The sequence below is a fragment of the Equus przewalskii genome, chromosome 13 (genome assembly GCF_037783145.1).
Source record: "Equus przewalskii isolate Varuska chromosome 13, EquPr2, whole genome shotgun sequence".
Classification (NCBI taxonomy): domain Eukaryota; kingdom Metazoa; phylum Chordata; class Mammalia; order Perissodactyla; family Equidae; genus Equus; species Equus przewalskii.
The window spans coordinates 8,933,714-8,954,463 of record NC_091843.1 but is presented as its reverse complement, the minus strand read 5'-3'; positions in this window follow the sequence as shown (position 1 = coordinate 8,954,463).

The following is a 20,750-nucleotide window of genomic DNA, read 5'->3' as shown; positions in this document are numbered from 1 at the left end:
CGGGGCTCCACCCGCAGGCGGGGCGCCCTGGGCCGAGGCGTCGGCAAAGAAGGGCGAGGCTGCCCGGCCCAGGGGCCAGGAGTTAGGCCGCAGTCAGCTCTCCCCGAGTGGCTCCGCAGCCAGTAGAGTCTGGGGTGGGGGGATGCAACGGGGACTGGCCGGATCAGGAAGAGAGAGAAAGGGAAACTCTGGGGCGGGCCGCTCGCTTCCCAAAAGTGGGAACGGCTGCCCTCCAGCAGCTCCCTGAACCGCGCGGGCCGGGGACCCGGAGCTTTGCGCGCAGTACGTGGGTTACGGTGACCGCGGGTCTCCGCGACGTGTGGATGCCCCTCCCCACTGTGCAGGTGGAAAAACTAAGGCGCAGAGAAGTTCGGAAATCAGTTGTGGGTCGCACGGCTGCGGCGGACCCGCGCTTCCCCTCGCCCGCCAAACCAAGCGCTCTCTCTAATATTTGGGAGGAAAGGGGGACTTTGCCTGGTGAGGGATGGGAAGGTGGCCTAGGGGACACCTGCAGCCACCCTGACACTAGGCCCAGGGGTCTCAGTGAGGCAGAAGGGTCTTCCCGCTCTGGCTCGAGCGGTGGACCCGGGCTCCGAGCGCCGCTGTCGCCTCCAGGCTGGCGCGCCGGCCCGCGTTTGCCATCCGTGCAGGCGCGGGAAGAAGCCCGCCGCGGTCCTGGGCCCAGAACCTTCGCCTGCCCGCCTCGGCAGTTCCGGGAGCAGCTGGGGCCTGCGGCGCTTCTCGCGGACCTGCGGCCCAAGGATGCGGCCTTGCCCGGCCGATCGGGCCGCCAGCCGTGCTGGTTCGGCGGCCGGGGCCGGCTGCAGCAAGCGGTGCGCCTAGGCGCTCCGGGTTAGGGGCCTCGAAATGTGGCCTCCAACTTCCCGCGGACACGGCCGGGCCGAGGACCGGGCCTAGGTTGCAACTGCCTGGGAACCTTCGCCAAAATGCCAACCTCGGCCTCAGAGCAACCAAAATGCAGACCAAGGCCCGAGAGCGGCGGCGTGGTGCAGGCGCCCGCCTTCTGCCTCCTCCGGTTTCTCAACAGCCAAGGCGGGTTTCCGAGTGCGAAATCCGCCGTCGCCGCGTGGCCCCCACATTTGCAAGCGTCCGCTCCGTAATGAGCGTCTCCTCTCAGCGACGCCCAGACCCAATCGATTACTTCTTTATGGTTCAGACTCTCGGAAAATCCTCGCATGGTCAGTGCTTTCCCTCATGTCACCCAGCCGCCACCCGCACGGTTTCTGCGCTCAGTTTGCCACTCCCTCGCTGTGTGGCCCTGAGCAAGTAGCTTTGACTCTCTGCGCTTTGGTTTCTGCATCTGTAAAATGAGGGCTCCACAGACATTAAGGACTCTCCTAGGCAAAGTAAAAACCCATGCCTTATGGTGCAGCTGATTATCAATTTATTATGAGAGTAGAAATATTTTTTAAAATATATTTATGGGTAAGAAATCTAATTAAACGCCTACTAATGACGCAGGTGTCAAATCAAAGGTGTTGCTCTGTGGGAGGAAAGGGCAGGAACAGTGCGCTGTGTTCAATTCTCCCGCGGTCACTAGAGACCGAGACGTTCGCGGAGAGAAGTCGTCTCGGAAACCGGGCCTGGCTTGATGTGATTGGACTGGCTAGTGTCCTGCTGTTACCCTGAGATCAGTGCCCAAATCTGCCTCTCACTTTAGTTGAAACGATCCCACGAAGTTGTTCGTGAAGTGTCCGACCGGCTAGCGAGTAATGAGTTAGTGATCAATCCCCTTTGGTGTGCTCCCAGTTGGTGTGGACAGGAGGTAGGGTGGGAGAAGAAAAACCGTATTTGAACAGAATATTGGATCGGAGGTTTTTGCGCCTTCCACCATCCGACTGAACCTTCAGAACAGCCCTGTGCTCCCATTTCACGAATGAGGAAGTTGGGGAGCAGAAGAGGCAGGCGGCCGGCCGAAGTTCACCCCGCTTTGGACTCAAACGCCCATTCCGCCCGCCCGACTGGCTGTGTCCCCACCCGACCACCGATCGTAGCCTGGAAAAGCTCCCCCGCCTCGAGGTCGTTAGATTTGTGCTGAGCCCGACTCCTCCGATGTAAAGAAGCCAAATCTTCAACCGGAGGGAGAATCTCAAATCAAAGCGTCCAGACTCGCGCAGCTTCCGCGCAGGCCCGCTGCCTGCGATGTTGGCCTTGCTTTCAAGCCCTAATGATGGACGGATTTATCCAGGACGCCCTGACACTCTGGAAGGCCTGGAAGCTGGAACACAGCGCACCCTTGGCCGCCTTCTTTCCCCCGAGCAGGAAAAATTCACCCCTTCCTCCTGCGGGTGTAGACGGAGGCGGCAGGAGGGAGGCGGAGCGCTCTGGGAGAGGACGACCCTCCCGGGAATGTCTGCCCTCGCAGTGCTGATGGGCAAGGCCCGCCGAGCCCCCGGGGCTGGGGAAGGTGGCGCTGGGCTCCCGGGCGCGCCAGTGAGTATCCGGTATGCTAAACAGGGCGCGCTCGCATCTGCTGTCTGGGCCGCCACAGCTGGGACACTTTTGTTCCTCCGAAGCAGTGGGACTAAGAAGGGGGGCGTGATGAGAGCAGAGAGGAAACCCAACCCCGGGTAGGCGCCAGGAGAGGGCCCTGGGAGGGGTCACCTTTATTAATGCCTACAGTTTCAAGTTCTTTTGTTGGAGGGGGCGGGTGGGGACCGTCTGAGCAGGGATGGGGCTGTGTGCCCAGCCTCCAGCTCCAGGAGCCCCCTCAGAGCTGCGGCCGCCTGGGCTCTCCCCGGGTGTGTCCCGAGCCGAGGCTGGGGGCCCAGCAGAGACCAGTTGTTGAGAGCATCTCTGCAATCTCACAGACTCCCCACAAGGACCCTAGAGAGAGGTACCATTGTAATCCCCATTCTACAGATGAGGAAACCGATGCTCTGAGGGGTGACACGACATCCCCAATGCCACTCTGATGCCAGGACGTTAACCTAAGTGGACCGACTCCTGCTCAAGGACGTTTAGCCACTGAGGCCCCACAAACCTCCGTGTTGTTAAAGCTGACGTCTTCATGGGACTGCCAGAGGGAATTCTGACCGGCTGCAAAGTATCCTCTGCAAACAGCTTCCGATGCAAACCAGAGCATCTGGGTGGCACTTGTGACAGTGACAGTGTCGCTGCTGCTGCTGCTACTGTTGCTAGCCCATGTTACTTCTCTTTTGAGCCCCCTGAAGGTGGTAGGAAGGTACTGAGTCTTCCGCTTTATCTAAGGGATTCAGGGGTCTTCCACTGCCTTCTCCCCAAGCCCAGGCTACATACAGGCTCTAGTGAGCCCTGTGGGCACTGACGAGCCGTGGTATAGCCCTCAGCTGCCAGACCCTGAGGACTTTTGCTCAGGGAAGAGAGATGGCCCTTATATGTGGTTTGCCTCCCGTTCCAAAATGCTCACAACGTGTATGGAGCTTTCACAGGCTTGGGTTAAAATCCCAGCTTTGCCCCTCACCAGCTGTGCCGCCTTGGACAAGCGCCTTTGCCTCTCTGAGCCTCAGCGTCCTCCTCTGCCCTGTAAGGATGAACCTTCCTCACAGGGTTGTGTAAGGATTAAATGACATAACCCACCTAGCATTTCACCAGGAGCCTGACACAGGATAAGCACTACGGTGCTTTTACTATTCTTATTATTAGTGGGAGATGAATTTTCACAAGATAAATGTTCCTTTTCTCCTCCTAGAGAGAAGGAAGCAAACTTGGAGAAGATGAGTACCTTGCTCACGGTCAGACATTAAGTGGTGCAGCTGGAATTCAAACCCAGTTATGTCAGAGTTGAGAGCTCTGACTCACCTCAGTCTGTGCAACATCTCCCCTTTAGAGAATCTTCTAGAAATGCTTGCTGAAAATCTAGATTATTCTAAGTAAGAGTAACCAGGTGCTTGCGGGGCTTCGGTTTACTACGGCTGCTGATGTTTGGCACCCTGCAACGGCTCGGTACGTGTTCATTAAGGAATCCTAACACTGAGTGGCACCTCCAGAACATCTGCTGTGGGCCAGGCAGTGCGCTGAGCGTTTGACACAGGTGATTGCGTTTAACCCTCAAACAAACCTGGGAAGTAGCTTCCATTCTGATGAGGAGAAATTTGAGTGTGGGGACGTGAAACAACTTACAGGGTGTGGATTGGAATCCAGATGTCCTGGCTCCGGAGAGGGAAGAGACCTACCCAGTGTGCCCAGCACTGCACACAGGACATCACATTTATTTTGTCACCCATCCCCCAAGTAATCTGACAAAATGGCTTTGAACCCCTGTATACAGATGAGAAAACTAAGGCTTGGTGGCTTTAGAGTGTGTCTGCCAAGGTCGCGCAGCCGTCCAACTATGGCAGTTCTCTGTCTACCAGCCCAGGGATGCTCCAATTCGGAAACTGAATTCTTCAGCCAAAGTTGGGGTGCTCCCTGGAGATGGGGCAGACAGGGCTGTGGAAGGTGCAGTTCTCACACAAATCTGAGATGCCTCGTGGCTTCTCCCATGAGGAGGCCCCGCAAAGGATGTTTCCTGGACGCCCTCCGAGGGAGGGAATGTCCGTGATGTTTGGTGAGCAGACAGTGATGAAGTGTCTGGAGGGGAGACCAACGCAAATAGATAAACCGAACACAAATAGATAAACTGGGGCTGAGGTGGACGGAGGGCCTGCGGGCCTGCTCTCTGCCTGCAAGTGACAGCTGAGAGCCTTGCTGGGAGCTGCTCCACAAGGTCTTCACCTTCTCCTCTCTCCTCTCCTCGCCTCCCTTCCCACTGCACTGTTGGGGTCCGTCCTCACCTGCCTCCAGAAGGAGCTGCTTTTGATGAAGACCCCAGGCCTTTAACACAGATCGTATTCAAAAACAGGGGAAGGGGGACATCTGTGTTGCTCAGTTGCATCTAAGACGTAAAAATCAAGTAGGTGGTTTATTTTGTTTGTCCTCAAATCCATGGGGGGGGGGCAGGGGCGGGGAAGCAAGAGCCCTTGAACATGGAGTTACTAAATGCTGAAGGGCAGGGTCCGGGCTGATGTCTCGGATTTGTCTCTTACGCATGAGCCAGGTTTTGCCAACCTGGCCACGCGCTGCACCAGACAAGCTTCTCCTGGGCCCCATAATGCTCAGCATGCCGGGCGCTTAGTAGGTGGTTCGCTGAGTCCTGGTGACTGTCCGCGCCGCAGCTTGAGTGCCCGGCTTGAGCCGCGCAGCTGCCGGCACCCCAGCCCGCAGGGCTGTGCTTGTAAGGCGGGGTCAGAGCTGAGTCTCCCTGCAGGAAGGTTGTTGGGCGGCCTGAAGAGAAAGTTGAACCTGCACTTCATATAGTTTAAAAATGATTCTTCAGTGGCGACAATTTACAAAAATATATTTCTGTTGCGGCATCTCCCAATCGCTGGGATTTATGGCTTCATCTCTCAGATTTGAAAGCACACTCGCATGCTCTAGCGGATGGGAAAATGTATGAACAATTTGTTGGCTTTTTTTTTTAATCAAGTTTCTCCAAACATGTAAACTCTGAGAGTGCCTTATTCTTTTTAAATGATCATTCATTTGTCTCTAGACTCTGTCTTTTGGCACAATTTATTATTCTCTATTTCAAAAAACTTAAATGCATTTTGCATATTAGCACGTAACTCTTGTTCCTGTCTCCTCAGTTGTGGAAAGGCCTGGATTGCTTTTATAAAGAAAAAAATGGCTAATAAAATTGGCCTCAGCACGGTTGCTCTGCAATTCTTATGAACAGTAAAGTGGTACTTACCGTCATTGATGTTAAAAGCTATTTCTAAATTATGGTGCCATTTATTATCTCTAGTGTCCAAAGTAAGTTTAAATGATGCTTATAATTCATGTTTTACCAAATTTCCTTTCCCCCCCGAGGATACCTCTGATTAACTTATGCACATTAAAGCGCTTTTTAAATTCTTCTTTTATTGCCATTATGCTCTGAAAATCTCAGCGATTCTCAAAAATGGGTAATAAACTTGAGATAAAATGCTGCAGTTTTAGATCAATGCTGACATATCACTGTGGTGATTTCTACAGAGCTAAAGTGATAATGCTTCATATTTACGGAATATATACTAGGTTATTACTACAGTATTACCATTTTGTTCTAAGATGAAATGAGTAATTTACCAATTTATTAAACTGTTACATTTAAGTATTGCTTAGGACATTACCACCCCAATCTGTTTACTTAGCTTGAAGAGTTACCATTAAGATACCCTGTTTATTTAGGTAAAATTTGTAATCATCATGCCTTCCATTAACCAACTTATTTTTCTGCAAGGCTAATTGTCTGGAAATGAGTTTCTTCTTATTTACTGTGCTACATTCTGCTTAGCTGGCTAAAACCGTCACCCCAGCAAGAAGTGCTAGGGAAATTAATAATACATACAGAGAACAGTTTTAATTAGTATAATACCAAATGTTAATAAAAGATTTATGACACCGTTAAAAAGTTCTAACAGAAGAGATCGTAACAGCTCCGGGCTCTATCTGTCAGGGGAAGCCGACCGTGGCTGCAGCCTTTAATGGGAGGGCAGATCTGGGTGACTGGCTGGAGGTGACAGGCTCTGCCTTCAGAAGGGGCTGTCGGAGAGCTGAGTAGAGAGTTCACACTGAGGAAGGGGAACTTGGAACATGGTGTAGAGAATGCCAATTCTAACCTGAAAGACCCCAAGTTTTCTGCAAAGTGGGAGAGGAGCACAGGCACACCCTGGGGCCCCCCTGAGACATTTCCTGGGGGACCAGTGGTCTTTAGTCTGAGTTGGCAACCGGACTTCGAGAGGTTGGGTTTCCCTTAACTCAAAAGCTACGGGGAAAACGGATCGACATGAAAATGGGAAAAGGACAAATGATATTTACCGAGTATCTATTATGTGCCATTTGCTTACAAACATCTATTTCAATCTTCACAGCTGACAGCTAGCATTCCCCTCACTTTGTGGGTCAGGAAGTGAAGCCTTTGGAAGGGTAAGTGGAACCCCATTATTGACCTGTACCCTTTGTTCATGATGTCAAGCCAAACAGGCATCCAGACATTCTCTCCAGTTGGAGCAACTCCACATCATGAGGCACTTGAGGGCCAATGACTCTTTTATCCTACTGTTGATTAAAAGAGAAAAGAAAAGTTCTTGGACAGAAGTTCTCCAGGATATGCAGCATATGGCCTGGGTTGCTTCCAGAAAAAGAAACACCAGTGTGAGGCTGGCCTGAACTCCTCGCTCTACTTGACAGCTCCCTCTGAGAAGGGATTTTAGTCCTTCAACGGACTAATGGATAAACAAATTGTAGTCTATACATACAATGGAATATTATTCAGCCATGAAAAGGAACGAAGGACCCATATATAGCACAACTTGGATGAATCTTGAAAACATTATGCTAAGTGAAAGAAGCCAGGCGCAAAAGGTTACATGTTGTGTGATTCTATTTATACGAAATGTCCAGAAAAAGGAAATCCATAGAGACAGAACAGAAATTAGCAGTTACAGAGGACGGGGCAAGGGACAAATTAGGAGTGATGACTTAATGGGTCAGGATGTTTTGCTGAGGTGCTGTAAACGATTTAAAACTAGAGAGAGGTAGTGGTTGCACTACACAGGGAACGCACTGAATACCACTGAATTGTACACGTTAAAACTGCCAATGCTATGTTATGTGAATTTCACCTCTTTTTTTTAAAGGCATTTTAGGAATAGGGCCTAAGTGTCCAAAGCTACATGCACCTGGGTGTTCATCACAGCAGTGGCTGCAAGAGGGGAAAACTGGAAATGACTGTCTGTCGATCATATAGAGATGGATCACATAAAATAAAATCATTCATACTATGGAGTGGAAGGCAATCACCAAAAAGAATGCAGGAAACTGATAGACACTGACGTGGAGAGATGTCCACAAGGCATTATTAAGTGAAACAATTTAGTTGCCAAGTGATATGTCTATTATATCCCATTAGGAAAACATTCACGGAGGTGCACCTTGTATCCTCGTGGGACAAAAGTCTGAAAGGACAGACACCAGACGAATGATTTGCTCAGTCCCTGCTGAGGAAAGGATGCTGGGGGGGAGCAGCCTTCCACTTTTTACTGTATCATGATGTCATTTGCAAAAAATTAAAGATTTTTCAAACATAAATGAATATGTTTTGAATAAGTCAAAAGTTGTAATAATGTTTAAGATGCAGAAGAGTAGCGAGGGGGAAAGAAAATGACCCACAGTCCTGCCACAAAAACTGTTTTTAGTTTATATGGTCCAAAGTCGTTGTTGCTGTTGTTTCTAACACATAGGACACCAAGATTTTAAAAAAAATTTTTTAAAGTTTTGTCAAAAGACAAAACTTCAGACTAAGCAGAGCCTTGCTTGGCCTGCTCTGTGTTTCTTCCGAGGCCCAGCGCCAGGCCTTGAAAATGAAAGGAACTCACTAAGTTCTCAACCCTCAATTTTTTAAAGATTTAAAAATTTACTTCATTTTCCTGCCATTTTCAGAATCCAGCATGGAGACGTTGAACCTAAAGTGTTTATAAGACAAAACGGCTGGTAAGTGTGCAAAGCGCAGGGCCCTTTATAGTGAGGCAGTTCTGGAGGATGGGCCCCAGGAAGCCTTCAATCTCAGTCACGGGCACTCCACAGGGCTGGAGCCCTGGCTGATTCGGGTGGCTCTCTCCATCTTCCGCTTTGTTTTGACTAGCTCTGCAGATTGCCTGGAGTTCAGGAGGGGTATCAGTTACTTCAACTAAGTATCGTTTCAAAGGCATCAGACCAAGGAGTGAGGTTGTTTGTTTTCCGATGGCTTTTCTCAAATACAGCCAACATTTTAATTTCTGCTCTTTTGTCCCTTTTCAAAGGGTAGCACTCTTAGAATCTGAAAGAATAGAATCAAAGTGAGTGGTTGTGTGTTTCTGCGTGTGTGTGTGTGTGTGGGTGTGTGTACATGTGCCGTGACAGCCCCCGTGTCAAATTTTCAATGCAAAAGGCAGAGCTAATTTTTCTCTCTTATTTTCAGTGTATTATTTTCTGTGGCTTCTAAATAATTGATAAGGAGGTCCCTTTCTGTAATTAAAACGAATGTCCCTACCCGTCAACACCGATAGCTTTGCCAGTAATGAGTGAACCTAGATCCGTGGTAAGTACGGGCTATATTTACTCACCCTGGATGGATGGCTGTGCCGTGTTCAGGGCGGGGCCTGGGGCTAATGGGAGACACAAGTCCGGTTCCGGTGGAGATGACAAGAGAGCAGAAAGGACAGAAAGCCTAGGAGATTACCTGGGGAAAACTCCCTGCCTGGCCCCAAGGTCATCTCAGACCAGTAGGTGAGCCAGGCGCAAAAAGGCAATTTCGGGCAGGAAGTCTGAAAACGTACTTGGCACCATTTGGAATCTGTTGCGTTTTCTTTGTCTTTTCTTCCAACCCCTAATGCCCTCCCAGTCTTTCACCTTCTAAGTGACATCTCCTGGTTGCCCCTTTCCTTGATCAAAACCTGCCCTCAGATCCTTCCCTGGCAAGGGGTGGGGGGTCAGCAGGACGCTTCCAAGTGTGGTGACCTTTATCCGAATATCAAAGTCAGTTCACCTTGGGTCCAACAAACTCGTCCTCATCATCTACCATGGGCCCTCCTGTGTGGCTGGTGCTGGAGACACTGCAATAAAAGGCTCCCTGTCCTGGAAGGGGTTGGGCAGACGGATGTGGACCAGCAGGGAGGGAGGTGCAGGATTGGGGGCAGAGGGACATGGAGGAGAGACTGTTCATCTCAGGGGCCCCGGTGGATGGTGCAGGTGGGGCTGGTGTCGGGGGGCGGGGGGAGAAGGAAAGGCCTCCCAGTGGAGAAGTCGCCCCCAAAATGGGGAGTGGGACAGGCATTGGGGCGTGAGGACAGCATGGGAGAGGATGAGATGACGGCAGAGCAGCTGGCTGGGTGGGGGCCCCTCCTTGGGGGTCGAATTCTTTGTCTAGGAGCCAGGCCATCCTGTGTGTGGAAGACACTGGAAGATTCTATGCAAGGCTGTGCTGGGGGGAGGGGTGTTGAAACTTAGGCGAGTCCCTCTGGTGGCCACGGAGGAGAAGGGTCCGGAGGTGAGACTGGAAGCAGGCCTAAAGGTTCAGGCTGTGAACGAGAGGCTCCCAGGAGGGTGCCAGAAACCTCCTCCAAAGGGAGGCAACTCTGAGGAGGGAGAGGGCAGGGTGGGGGCCCTGAGTGACAGAGACCAGGGGACTGAAGAGGGCAATTTGCAGCCCAGATCTCCCTCCACGCTCCTGTCGCTCCTGATGGGAAAGCAGGGTGAGAATGAGACCCAGCAGCTTCAAATCCCAGCAGCCCCAACTGGTAGCTCTGTGGCCTGGGCTGAGTTCCTTAACTTCTCTGAAGCGTGGTCCCTAATACCTGCTTTGTGCGTATCTACCCACCACCTCCGAGCTGCTCACTGAATACCGGGATGGCTATTATCTGGAGGGGGAATTGGCTGTTCCGCAAATGCACCTGCAGCGCAGCCTACCCAGGGCACAGACACCTGAGCTCGAGAGCCAAGGGTGGGCAGGCCTTGGGGAGTTTGTCCCCGAGCCCTCCTGAACATGGAGACCTGTGAACAAGGGAGGGAGAGAGCCACAGGCCAGTCTGGGTGCGTTCATTTCCAAGCAGACTCTTGTCAAGGAAAAAAAAAGGCGGCAGCGTGTCGGTTCTGGCAGAAATACCCGAGACCACAGATGCGTGTGCCCGCCTGCCCCGCTGTTCTCTCTGTCTGTCTCCCTCTGGCCTCCTGCATACGGTCTTGGCTTCGATGCCGCCAGCTGACTCTAGAGAGACGGCAACAGGCAACTCAGAGGGGATGGACATGAGGGAAGGTGCCACTGGTCAACTCTGGAAAAGGGGACCCATTCTTGAATAGCACCAAGTCCTCATCTAAATGAATCAAATAATGATTCATCAAATAATGATTAATCAAATAATGATTCATTCATTTAGAACGTGCTCAATGCTCAAACGTTCCCCTAGGAAGATTTTTCCAATAAAAAAAAATCCCCATTTAAATCAAATTCCAGCATCCAATACTTCCTTTAAGGAAAAAGCCAAAGAGTTTCTTGCTCTCCCCCAAAAGTGGGCCTTTGGGGACTTGTAGGAGCCAGTAGCCGGATGACACACATGCCCTGGATGAGCCTGCAGGTGCTATGGGAGGGATGGAAAGGCCATTTTGGGGCGGATCACTCATCCAGAGGCCAGTTGACTACCTCTCTGAGAAGCAGGTGCTTTAAGCTGGTGGGAGACAAGCGTTTTGTCTCAACTTAGAGAGACCCTTACATAGGGGGACATCCTCATGGCTGCACCTACCAACTCGTGTGTAATATACAGCCTATTTGCAAAATATCGCACAAGAAACCTGGCAGAGACTCCTGGATTCCCCAAGTGCTCAGGCTGCTCCTCTCCTCTCGGCTCCTGCATCCAGGCTCCCCCAGCACAGGCACCCACTCCCCTCAGCCAGCAGTGGGCACGTCCTGGGTCTTCCATTCATAGGCAGTGCCGACTGTGTTCCCATAAACTTAGCTTTTGGAGCAAACCTAGCCAGAGGAGGCTTACTCTGATGACTTCTGACACTGCACCTTGTATCAGTGCTGACGTGGGTGCTGCCATCTGTGTGAGCTTATTTGTATCCATGGTCCTGACCTTTTCAAGTGACTATAGTTGTGGGAGCAGGGAAGTGAGTACCAGGGGACTGGACGTGGCCTGGGGACGCCAACAGCTCTGCTGTAGTATCCTTCTTGGAGTCCACACTGTGCTGTTCAGCCTGAGGCTTTTCCCTGCCATGGGAGCTGTGCTCTGTTCCCTCCAGGCAGGGAGGCATTGCTTGTTGCCCTCACCCAGTGGTGGGTGGGGAGCTGGCCGGTTAATACTCCAGCTGCCTGGCCTCGGGGGCAGAGGCACATTCTCACATCTCCTAGAGGTCCCCAGGAACACTCCAGCTGCTCACAGTGGGAACTAGCTTGAAAACACACTTTTTATTGGCTTCTCTTCCTGTCTCCCCTTCCTACTCTCTTGCCGTTGCCTCCTGGGATCAATGCCAAGTAACTACTTGCAAATCCTTGTCTCAGAGTCTGCTTTGGGGAAACCTGAACACAGCAAGGTGGGGTTAGCTACACAGAACCACCTCGAATGAGGGCAAGTTCATATGCTTTACCTATCCATTCCTAATGCACAGCCTCTATTTCCTGAGATGCCAGAACAACACACATCTGATCTCTTAACTCAAGCATCTCCATACCCATGAAGCTACAGGCTGTGTGCAAAAGCAGTTTGATATTTCCTTCCTCACGTATGTTCTCCTGTCCGGATGGACGTCTCAGGCTTGTCATTTTTAACGATTACCTGATAGTCCATTGTTCTGTTCTATCCTGAAGGCAGGGCCGGCTTCATGGGCACGCAGTCACCCCACACTCAGAAGTGTTCTGCACTTGGTTTAATACTCTGCTGTCGCCATCTTGGAATTCTCAATAATTTTTAAACAGGAGGCTCCACATTTTAATTTTGTGATGGGCCTGCAAATTATGTAGCTGGTCCTGTCTGCATAACTCAGATGACTCTTACTATTGCGCATTCCCCCACCCAATTTTCCTCCTCTGTAAATAGGATGGTGCCGACAGTCAAGAAGGAGAATATTATCCAATTGGCCAAGACAAAAAATTTTGATGATACACTGTGTCGGCAAGAGTGGGAGAAACAGGCACTCTCAGACATTGTTGGTGGGTGTTAATTGTCCAACCTTTTTGTAGTAGAATTCGACAATATCTTTCCTAGTTTAAAATGCCCATTCCTTTTAACTGAATGATTCCATGAATAGGTTTTTATCCAATAGCTATACGTCTATGTTTGCTCAAAGAAGTACATACGAGGTAATTCACTGCAACACCATTTAAAAAAGCAACCGATTGTAAATAACCTGAATGAATATCAGTAGAGGACAGACTCAAGGACGTACAGAATGAACTCAGTGGTGGAATACTGTGCAACCCTTGGAAAGATGGACTGATATGCAAACAATCTCCAGATCAGCTGCAAAGTGAAAAAGCAAGGTGCAGAATGGTGGACAGAGGAACCTACAGGTGTATAAAAAAGATGAGAAGGGCTAAATATTCTTAACGTGTGCACAGAGCAAATCTGGGAGGACGGATGAAGGCGCGAGCACCAAGACTGCCACAGGGAGGGGAGTGGGGAATGAGAGAGAGGGATGGAGGGTGAGGGAGTTTTCACTACTTACATTCTTTTTTTGCTATTTGAATTTTCTCTTTTCCTTTGTGTGTATTTTTTAAATCAATTCCAAACATTTAATACTTAAACATGTTAAAAAAAAAAAAAAAAGGAAGAGAGAAAGCAAGCAAGCAAGTTAGCTAATAGGATGCAAGCCAGACAAGCAGCCTTCTGCTCTGACTTCCAGCTGCTGGTCTGGAGTGACCAGGACTACAGAAAAGCCTGCAGCTGATTTCTGGAGTGCTGCCACTCCCTCATCTTCCCCCTGGGGCTGCCATTTTAAGGTCCCAAGTGACAATTTTTTTGAAATTGGGAGCAAAAGAAAATCTCTTTATTTCTCTTGATGAATTTGTGTTTTTTCTCTATTTTAAAAATAAGAACATAGGGGCTGGCCTCATGGCCGAGTGGTTAAGTTTGTGTGCTCCACTTTGGCAGCCCAGGGTTTCGCCGGTTCGGATCCTGGGCGCGGACATGGCACCACTCATCAGGCCATGCTGAAGCAGCATCCCACATAACAGAGCCAGAAGGACCTACAACTAGAATATACAACTATGTACTGGAGGGCTTTGGGGAGAAGAAGGAGTGGGAAAAAAAGAAGACTGGCAACAGTTGTTAGCTCAGGTGCCAATCTTTAAAAAAAAAGAATATATAAAGGGACTGTGTCTCCTTTCCTTTTTCCCTTTGGCTGCCAGGAAGCTCAGAGACAAATTCTAAGCTCAATGATATGTTGTATAAGCCATGACTGTTGTAGGTTAAATGCTTTTCTTTCCTCTGGACTTGATTTTCTACTTCTATTACATGTTCTTTGTCCCTGATTCTCTATTTACATTTAATTTATAGTAGATTTTATTGTATATGGGCTAAGGTAATATTTTGGATTTTCAATGGATGTTTTTTCCACCCTGTGATTCCTTATACACTGCCCTACTCCCACCCCCTCCCTCATTCAGCCAACAAGACCAGATGGCATTCTTGCCTTGGGGAAGGGATGTCACAGTAGAAGGATGAGAAGAATCTTTTGAGTTTCAAAGCCCAAGCTCTGAGGGGCCCCGGGCCTGAGCGGTAGATCTGGGAGGAGAGATAATGAGTCATACAGAGTGAAACTGGCTGAAGCTTTTCAGGCTGGAGAAGGGAGCTAACGAAAGTGGAGAGTAAGGGAGCAGCAAAAACCCCAGATTGCTGGGAGAGGTATGTCCCAGGGGAAGCCTGTGGGAAGCCTCCCACTCACAGTACGGAGGAAGCACAGCCCTGCGCAGGAATGGCTGTGTAGTTAGACAGATGGGCCTGCGACCACCTGCCAGAGTGTCCTGCACCCCGGAGGGCACAGGAACTGTGTAAGATGACTCCCAGGTGCCCCAGGAGGGGGGATTCTGGAAGAGCTCAGAGAGATATCTGGAGGGGCCTTGTGGTTGAGAATGACAGTGTAGCAGCGTCCTTCACAGGCCCAGGACCGAGGTTAGATGATGGTCGTCATCCCAGACAAGTGTCTGGCTTGCCTCAACGACCTGCCGCCACCCAGAACTGAGAACAACCCAGGGAAACTGTGACTTGCCTGAGATGAACCTTCTGCCATGTAGCAGAACGGTGCTCGTGAAAGAAACAGAGTTGCCTGGCAGAGAAACAGTTATATATCTTATAAACCTGAGTTTGCAAAATGTCGGTACCCGAGTCCCTCAGTGGAATGCAAAGGAGAAACAAACGAAGCAGGCAGCAAAGAGCCTTAATGCTAAAATTAATGCTTTCTGGACTCTTCTATAAGAGGGAACCCCAGGTCAGACCGTCCCCTTCGGAGCCCTGAGATCGTCCCTCTGAAAGAGATAGAATTTCCATCCTCGGGACACAACTAGATCCATCTCGCACACTTTGATGGGCCAGGAAGCGATCTGACTCACTTCCTCCGTAGCAAATGCTTTCGGAATAAGCTGGAGCTGCCACTGAGCACAGTTAATGGCCTGGAAGCTTCCCAGGTGCTTCAGGAAAGAAGCGGCCTTTTAGCCACGATTTTTGGCCTTCATAACGAATGTCAGCCCTAAATGCAGCTTGGAATAACAAATGATGCTTGTCTGACAGAAAGCCTTTGCTAACTGCGCTCCCAAGCTTTCTCATTTCGCTGATGGAGACTGGGTCTGTCACCTGCAGCAAGTAGTCTTTGCAATCTGACCGTTAGTTTACCTGTCTTTCAAATGAGCATAAGAATAATTTCTTGGTAGGGGACTGATGCTGAGCAGATGTTCACACAGTCCCTTAGGATCACTGGGACAGGGCCCTCAGTAGGATTGAGGTTGTCATTATGTAATAATTTTTCCTTCTAGTTTTGATTAAAAAATGATACATGTGCATCGATGTACACAAATGTGTCGATGCTAATGGGGACATGCGCACTGGAGACATCTCCATACAAATCAGAATACAAGCAGGGTGTCCCCACAGCAAGGCTTCCTCATGGCACCATATTACACAAACAAAATGATCAGGGGGAAGAAATCTGTTTCTTTTTACAAACCGAGATGTTCCTAACCTTGGTAGGCTACACATTGGTGGTGAGAGGGCGGTAAGAGGCAGTCTCCCTGGCCGTGTGGTAGACTCTAGTGCCCTCTGCTGTCACTTGGGAAACAAACGCTTCTTTGGGGAGCCATCAATGTCACTGTAAGGAAGGAAAACCAACTACTCTCTGCTGCTCAGAAGTTTCCACCTGAATTTCGCCCTGTTTCCAGTTATTTGGGTTGGAGGCCACGTATCCCCCACACAGCCTGGGGTGTCCTGCCCCATCAGCCCCAGTGTTCACCCCACAGATGGAACTGAGGTGTCTTGGAACAGAGAAGTAAACTGACCAATACCAGGAGTCCCAGGGATTGAAAGACAGCGCCAAAAAATTTTGGAGAGATCCTCAGGAGCGTGGTATCAGCCAGACTTAACACAGCCCCAAGCTGTGGTGTTCTGAGGGTTATTTGTTAATTTCAAAATTTGCTTTAATTTTAGTTTTTGTCCATCCAGCAAAGCAAGGGACTGAATTTGGCCCGGAGTGCGGCGTTCTCCTCTGGACATGCCTCCTCTGCCTGTGCCTCTCTCTGTAACACCTGGGTACGGCCCAAAGATCGAGTGTTCATTTACTCTGTAAGTGGAAAAGATATTTGCCCATTAATTTCAACTCCAGCGCTCCAAGCCCCACATAAGGCACAGTTAATACAATCTCACTTTGGATGACACTCAGAGGAGCCAGAAGACAATTTGTGGGGGGAAAGGAATAAGAGGGAGTGCGCATTTAACGGGAATGTTAATATTTACTTGTTGCCGCCCTTGGTATCTGGGAGGCTGCGGAGTCACTGAGCGGGGATTACATCTTCAATTAGGTAGTGGTAGCGGGGGAGTTAGCGATGCTACGCAGAGGGAAACTGCCGAAATCATACTTTAAGGAGAATAACTTTTTTAAAAGCTACAAAAAAAAATTGAAATAAAAGCCCGAGGGAAAAAAATAGAGGGAACATTTCTGTTTAGGGAATCCTAATATTTTGGCTGAACACATTATGTAAAATTAAATACTATTTTAAACCAAGGAGATATAATATCTAATTAAGTTTTTGTGGTTGATGGGCTTAGAGAGGATTGTGAATGTTACATCCATTGAACTGAAAGAAGTAGAAAAATTAAATAACATTGTTCTATAGTGACTTTTACCCAGACACAGAAGCAGACTTCCATATTCTGTTTCTATTCTGCCCCCTACCTAGAACTCACTGAAGACAAGAAAGAGAAAATGAGAATGTGCATGGTGAGCTCATTAAGCCTTGTAATGACCCCAAGGAGCAGGATTCAAGAGTTGTTAGCCTCATTTCTGAGCTGTGACCATGGGCTCTGAGAGGCCAAGGAACTCTCATCCTGGGTCATCCAGTGAGTCCAGGGGTAGAGAAAGAACGGAACCACCATCTTCCAGCTGCATCTGGAACTCCTGCCCCAGAATGCTCTCTGCTCTACAGTAAAAAGAATGTCAAACTTTGGAATGTGGAGGCTTCTGTTATTGATCAGACTTACCAGGAAGCTGGTAAGATTTTAAGGCTATTTGGAGTTTTAGAGGAATTTCAGTGTAAGGTGTGTAGAAACCAGAGACGTAAAATTAGTTTTAAAAGGATGTTGACTTTTAAGACCATTACATTAAGGTATTTTCAAGTTACCTTATAAAACGGTTTTTACAGTTAGGAAAAAAAGAGATTACTATGTGATTTTCAGTGGTCAATTTTAAAAAGCTTAGCTTGAATAGTAGGCTTTCATAAACTGAGTAAAATCAAAATACCTACAAATTCTGAAAGGCAACCTAGACAAAGACAGGACTCCAAGTGCAAAGACTATTTCAATTACATTTCATTAGTTTTCCCTCTAGATTTACCATCGCAGATGTACAATAAAAGAACCAACTCAACATTTTAAAAAGTTCAAATTTTGGTAATATCTACTTTGTCTATAGTTCCTGAGATAAATTAAGTAGGGTCACATTTAATATTTGGGGGGAAAAAAGAACTCTCAGGACATCTTTATATAGAGTTGAAGGAAATTTGGTCAGAGGGTATTGGAAAGAATATTCAAATTATAATTTGGCAATAAGGAAGTAATTTAAATAATTGAAAATGAGGAACGAGCCGCCAGAAGTCGCTCTTCGGTGGTCGTTTTTGTTTCAATTGCCACAAGCAAGAAGTAGGTTTTAAAAATAGATCAGCAGGGCAGAGCAAGTGTCTCTGACAGGCACTTGCAGGCAGGATTCTAGAAATTCCAATCATTTAACAAATTGCACCATTAAAAGTCATAATAGGTCTAAAAGCCATTCTTAAAAGAACTTACTAAGTAATTTGACCTACATAATCATCTTGTTAAATTCATTTGATATCATGAGACAGTTAGTGAAATATGCATAGTACATTATGTTAAAGAGAAAAGTACCCTTCAATTGGTATCCGATGTGCACTTTGCAATCACAGCTATTAGTTGTCTATAAAAGTCCTAGACATGATTTGATTTGATTTTATTACCGTTATATCATTTTACTTTGTAACATATAGGGATGGCGATTACAGGTCTATTATTGCTTACTAGGAAATATTTAACAAAGGATGTTTTATTTATTAGCATAAAGAGACACAGTGGATTATTGGGTGATTTAAGTGATGCTGTGGCTGCCATACTTGTCAAACATATAGCTTTAATTCAATAGCAAGGCGACAGTCAGTCTCTGAGTTGATCTATGCCTGAGCAAACTGGCTCTGAAAGCAGGACATTGCCCACGTAAAAGGATCTTTGTAAATTTCTAGGATTGCGCATTATCGAAAACAAACAGCAACAACAAACCCACAGAAGGATTTCTCTGCTGTAAGTTTACTTTCTATCTGCTGTGGGCCCCTGCGTTTTATCTTTTGCTTTCTTGACATCCCAAATCAATAACAGAGAATGATATTTAATGTTACTAATCTATGTGGCAAACAATGTTTTCATAGGAAGCAAATTGAGAAGAGAATTCAATAAAGGGAGCAAAGGAAGAAAGAAACTAGCATTGACTGAGCCCTTGCTGTGTGCCAGGCTCTGTGCTACGGGTTTCATAAACACCAGCAGGCGCTCTCATTTATCCTATGGAAAGCTGCAAAGTGAATGAAGACATAAATTTATTTTTAAATTTTGAATTGCACACATATTTACTATTTTGTCGTTTGTTTCCCTTTGCTTTAATGTCATTTAAGCCCTATGAGTAACTCCTATGGTCAGAACTACTTCACAGCAGGTTGGGAGGGGAAAGTTGCTAATATCACTTGCTGATGAACACGTTTACTGCAATTAGTCTTCATATTTTAGTCTTTGCTCTTGCTCAGAGAATACCTGATCAGAATTTTACTCTGCATGTAGTTAGGGATAAAATATATCCTGCCTGAAATACCAGCTCTTTGCTCACCATCGTGAATTTAAAGAAGTCTTATAAGATAAACTACATCATGTAAATCATCAATTTGGTCTTTAATCTTTGTTAATTGTATTATTTGCACTTCAGGACAAAGTTAGTGCTTTTTCAAGGTAAAATATTACAGATAATGGTTTATTTTAGGTTACAAGCCAAGATATGGTACAGACCCTTTCCCAATTATTTTAATACCTTGTAAGCTGGAGTTGACCCAGTGTGTACATCACAAACGGTCCTGGGCTGTAGGAGCGGTTTAGCTTCACAGCGCCCTCTGCTGTTTCTCTCTAAGTTTATCACTTCTAACTCATCCAGAGAGCAGAACTCCGGAGGGGACGAACCCCGTCCTCAGGGAAGGGTCGTCACAGGTCGGGGTCGGGTCCTCAGCCTTTGGGGTTCAGAACTTCAATACTGATGGTGAACGAAAATCTGAGCAAGCTTGGGGAACAAATGTGCCCTGAGCTCCTAGGAGTTCTCTTTCCTTCCCCGTCCTCTGCCCCGAGCTCCAGGCTCCTACACCCGCCCACATCCGCTGGCGTTTTACATTTCGCGCCTCCAGAGCAGACACCTTGTCTCGCCACTCCCAGTGCAAAGGTGACTTCCTCCCGGGTCTTCCTGTCTCTGTCATGGACCACCACCCCCAGTCGCTCGGCCCCGGAACCTAGTTGTCCGTGATTTCTCTTTCCCTCACCGGGCACATAGTAGGCTCTTCATAAATATCTGCTGAATTAGTGGAATGGCTAAGGAAGCAGATATAGGAAGCAGAATTTCAGTGTATGAACTTATAGAAAAGCATGTATGAAAATGGGCATAACATGAACACGTTATTTCCAGGTAGGCAGCCAGACGTGGAGAGAGGCCAGCGCCAGTTTGTGTTTTCCTAGCCACCCCTCTCCGGGCAGGATAGAACCCCTTTTCATTCCCACAGCCTCCATAAGGCAGGGCAGGGAACGGAGGACCTGATTTTAGGTTTCTAAGTTCTAATCACATTCCTTTCTTGCTCTCTGAAACTGTACACTGGTTACAGCTCCTTGGGGTGGAACTGGATTGCCGCTAAGTCCGCCCGTCTGCTTATGAGCCGTCTCATAATGTGGTCCTCGTCCTCAGGTAGCCTGTCTGAGCCATAATGTGTGGAGTCTCACTAATGTCACTTGCTGAGAATAACATTTTGCTTGTTCTGGGAGACGCTTATGTGGCCTCTTTGACCACTGATCTTTATCAGTCAGACTCGGGAATCAAGATTTGGCATACTTGCAAATCAAAGTCTTTTCTAAATTATCTTAGCCAGTTCAGTTTAAACAGACACCCTTTGATTTAATAAGTTTACTCATACTACACACATACAACTCAAAAAATTAAAATCAGGCAAGCCCACAACCCGGAGATAACGTCTGTTAACATTTTGATGTGTTTTTTAAAATAGACTTTATTCTTTTGAGCCATTTTAGGTTAACAGCAAAACTGAGTGGGAGGTACAGAGATTTCCCATATAGCCCCGGCCCCCACACATGCACGGCCTCCCCCACCGTCAACATCATCCCCACTAGAGCGGGACATTTCCGACAATCGATGAACCTGCGCTGGCACACTGTCATCCCCCACAGTCCATA